Source organism: Cucumis melo, unplaced genomic scaffold (genome assembly GCF_025177605.1).
Source record: "Cucumis melo cultivar AY unplaced genomic scaffold, USDA_Cmelo_AY_1.0 utg001845l, whole genome shotgun sequence".
Lineage (NCBI taxonomy): Eukaryota > Viridiplantae > Streptophyta > Magnoliopsida > Cucurbitales > Cucurbitaceae > Cucumis > Cucumis melo.
The window spans coordinates 5,429-10,000 of record NW_026124811.1 but is presented as its reverse complement, the minus strand read 5'-3'; the positions used below and the strand labels follow the sequence as shown (position 1 = coordinate 10,000).

General features: G+C 31.2%; 3 non-coding genes across 3 annotated transcripts; 2 read left to right on the top strand and 1 right to left on the bottom strand.

Moving 5' to 3' along the window:
• The first annotated feature begins 666 nt into the window (after positions 1-666).
• TRNAY-GUA (transfer RNA tyrosine (anticodon GUA)) lies at positions 667-750 on the top strand. Its single transcript has one exon. It is a non-coding gene; the product is annotated as a tRNA-Tyr (tRNA).
• A 318-nt stretch (positions 751-1,068) lies between these two features.
• TRNAD-GUC (transfer RNA aspartic acid (anticodon GUC)) lies at positions 1,069-1,142 on the top strand. Its single transcript has one exon. It is a non-coding gene; the product is annotated as a tRNA-Asp (tRNA).
• Positions 1,143-4,222: 3,080 nt separating this feature from the next.
• Positions 4,223-4,294, bottom strand: TRNAC-GCA (transfer RNA cysteine (anticodon GCA)). The gene has a single exon. It is a non-coding gene; the product is annotated as a tRNA-Cys (tRNA).
• Between the last annotated feature and the right edge of the window lie 278 nt (positions 4,295-4,572).

Genomic DNA, 4,572 nt, shown 5'->3' with positions numbered 1-4,572 from the left:
AACCTAATCTTAACAATGAGTGAATCAATGAGTGAAAGTATGAGAAATGGAGTTTAATCCTGTTTATAGCATATGGCAGACCAATTCCCGAAGGGTACTAGCCTTCGTATTATTTAAATAAAAAAAGAATAAAATAAAAAAAGAATATTTTTTTTTCTAATATTTATTATTTTTGTTTATTTTAGAGGTTTCCTCTAATCACTACTAATCACTATTTTCATTTGATATTCTATAATATAAGTAATATAACTATATATTCCAATTTGCAAATTTATGTATATTATTTAAATGAAATAAATAAAAAAAAATGCAATTTAAAATAAAATAATTTCTATATAGAATTATATGGGGAATGGTGATTAGAATGAACGATTCATAAATAGAAATCACAAATAAAAAAATTTCGATGGAATAATGAAAGAAAGAAAAATACGTCGAATTGCATCATATTAGTCCATTATATTTATTTTATATTGACAATTTCAAAAAACTATTCATACTATGATCATAGTATGATGGCAGTCGGGCAAGTATGCCCCCATCGTCTAGTGGTCCAGGACATCTCTCTTTCAAGGAGGCAGCGGGGATTCGACTTCCCCTGGGGGTAGGGTACTACGAAAGGAAGTTGATCATGGATTATCAACAAGCTTGGAATTGATTCTTCCCGGGTCGATGCCCGAGCGGTTAATGGGGACGGACTGTAAATTCGTTGGCAATATGTCTACGCTGGTTCAAATCCAGCTCGGCCCAATATATCGCGTATCCACCATAAAATGATATAACCTATTTGTCCTTCTACAGAAATACTTGACTTGATATGAAAGAATAAAAAAAAAAACTCTTTTTTTATTCATTGACAGATTGATAATCAATCAATTTTACAATAACGAAAAAATAAATATTAATCCATGCTTCTCACACTAAAGTCCATGTCTCCGCGCATATCAATCTATTACTTTATTACTCGCGTCTCTGTCTGGTAGAATATGACAATTCGAATCAAAAATCTACATAGAAAGGTTTGAAGGAAATTAAATCAACAACATATGTTGTACACTTTATTTCCCTGGGATTGTAGTTCAATTGGTCAGAGCACCGCCCTGTCAAGGCGGAAGCTGCGGGTTCGAGTCCCGTCAGTCCCGATGGATCCAAATCCAATAAAAAAAAAATACATCAATTAATCTCTTCCTTTCCTGTGAAAGAGAGAACAAATAACATAACTGAATTTTATTCCAAACGGGATCTCTCTTATTTTTTTTCCACATTTTTCAACAAAAAAATATGGGAATTTTGATTTCTTCAACGAGTACTAATTGATGGGAGAAAGACATATGTGCCATATGTGAATTACCACAATTATTGGTAGCATCATATTCAGGATTCGAAGGCGTACTGGGTCTAGTTGATTACGCCCGATTTTTCTAATGAAATAGAGTACTATACGTTTCCGGAAAGCACATACATAAAGGGAATTTGGACGATACAAAATAAAGTTTACATAGTAAACTTTGATCTAATTTTTCGTCTGAAAGCAAAATATATCCGTTCTGGCTCCGATTTTTTGTAACCTCAATTAGTAAATTCAATTACTAATTTGAATTTGAAATAATCTATCTTATTAAAATTTAACACTTAACTTTTGATATATACGTCCCACTACTAATTCAAGGAAAGAGGATATTAATACAAACAAGGATCCCATCTATCTCTCTTAGTGAGGTAATTAAGAATTTTTGAAAGTTTAAGTTTCGTTTTTATTTCTTTTTTTTAAGAAGATTTTATAAGTACAAAAAAAGGAAGGAGTTTAGTTCGAACCTACCTCCTTTTCCTTTTTTGAATTTCGCTGCTATTCTTTGCTTGAGTTTGTTTATAAACAATGTAAGGGTAAAGGTAGTCTGATGAGACTTCATCAGATGATTGCATTGAATAAGAGGGCAGTAGATTATAGAAAAGAAAGAATGCAAAAAATTATAAATAAAAAAAAGTAACGAAATTCTTGATTGCATCAGGAATCCCATTTTGTTTAAATTCGGTATGGATAAAAGATCTTCCTATGTTATACTATTCAATTCTCGACGATGAATCGATTTGATAGCTCCGATATTGTTATTCATGATATTTTAATACGATTCGATATCATCGAGATGCAACGCATCCCCTTGAATTTACAAGCGAAACATTTATCATCTCTATGGGATTAAATCCCGAGTTATTGCGAATAAAAAATGAAACGATGATATTATGGAAGTAAATATTCTCGCATTTATTGCTACTGCACTGTTCATTCTAGTTCCGACCGCCTTTTTACTTATAATATACGTAAAAACAATCAGTCAAAGTGATTAATTTGAATTAACCTTGACGTTTTAGTTCTTATCAATGATTGAAGATAAGAAAAATGAAAAGCATTAAAATTTCGCGTCTTAAATGAAATTGGCGGACTAGAATTATCAGTATTCTACGAGAGAAGTATTCGATAAGATCCGATAGTATGGTAGAAAGAAATATATGAATCCTTCTACCATACTATCTATTATTGTTATTGAAGTGTATAAATATAAAATTGTACTCTATAAAAATAGAGGTTGAATATCGATCAATTTGAATATAGATGAATATACAATATATATCTTTCTATTTATATATAGATATCATATCAATTACATATATGTAATATTAATCTAATATACATAGTGGCCCAATTCTATTTCTTTGCTTCATAATTCATGTTGATTAGAATGAATCTGAAATCAAATAATCGAAAGGCCACTAATTTTTTTTTTAGCATTCGAAAGAAGTAATTGATTGAGCAGTTGACAGATGATCCAGGAGTTCGGTTCCATGGGAACTTTTTATCTTCGGATTTCGAAAAGAATTAGCAAACCCCATTTTTATTTAACGTTTGAAGCATGATATGAAATGAGTTCCCTAAAACAAGAAAAAATCCTATTTTGAAAATAACTAAAATACTAATAATAATAAATAAAAGAAGTGGTAAGCACGTAATATGTGGGTGGCTACCCCGAGGTACTATCTTATTATGAGGTAGTATATTATTATGCGTAGTATCTCATTGGACAACCACTATGTCTATGTTCTTTCGTGTTGAAAGTATGGATCCACTTAAAAACTTATAATCCGAACTCTTTTTTTTTTTACTTTTCAAAATAAAAGAAAAAAAGTTTTGCAGAACGATCTATAAAATAAACCAAAAACAATACAGTTTTATTTTTCAATTAGTAGTACTTCTAGAGTCCACTTCTTCCCCATACTACGAGGGAAAGAGAAAATGTAAAGACTACCATTAAAGCAGCCCAAGCGAGACTTACCATATCCATGTGAATTATGTCCCCTATCTCTATGAATATAAAAGAATTATTCCATTATTGCTCACTAATAATTATTATTCACTAATAATAGTGGAATCACTAGCGCATAGTCAAAAAGAGATTCGGGCACAACACCATTGATGAAACAATACAAAAAATCGAATTATCCCAAGTTATTATATGATTTCTAGTATAATCGAAAAAATTCAGTACAAATAAATAAAAGAGGCAGAAAAACTCTTGGAAGTATCAAAAGAATGTTAGTAACATGTAGGAATAATAAGACCTAGTCTTTCTTTTGTTGTCCTGCATTTCATTACATTAAGTAAAAAGTCTCAAAATAGAGAATCAAGATAGTATCTATCACATAACCCTACTATTATTCCTTTCTCATTTGATCTAATCTTTACTGTCCCCCCCGATTGTTTCATAGAGACAATCGGAAGATGGGATGGCCTATTACATGCGTGGTTAGAGCTTATCGAAAAGAAATAAGTTCTTTTTTTAAGATTAAAATAAAAAAAAAAGCCAATTATTCATTCAATATAATATTGATTGAATGCTCGAGTACTCAGATACTTTCATGAGTCCGTATATCAAGTATCTTCCTCCTTTCCGTAAGGAAAAATGAAATTATATTCCCTAATTCAAGACCCAATGAGTAGACACTACATTAGTAGTCGAAGGGCTATCATCTCAAGATTTAACGATTATTTTTCATTACTCTACTAAATTCTGGAAACGAAACCTATACGCAAGGATTTATAACATTTTAGAGAACCCCAACGATGCTTAGAATCAAGCAAATCTAAAGATGCTTTTCTTCTAAAAAAAATGATAAAGTTATATCAGCAAAACAGAAGAGGGTATTTTGATTCTTTTGTTTGTTGCTGAGGCGACACCCGGATTTGAACTGGGGAAAAAGGGATTTGCAGTCCCCCGCCTTACCGCTCGGCCATGCCGCCAAAACGATACAAAATATTGGATTGGCTCTATCTCTTAGATAGATAGTATCTTACAACACACAATATCTAAAACGAAAAACCGCAAAAACTTTGCTTTTTCTATTGAAAAAAAAAATGTGGATTTTCATTCACAAAAGCAAAAAATCAGGACAAATGGGAACCGTTAACTTTAACTATTGACTGTGAATTCATAAATGATTCTTGGATTGAAATTGCAAATTCGGTTTCCCTAATGATATAAGAAAACAATCCAAAAATGGATACCTTACCTAAATAAA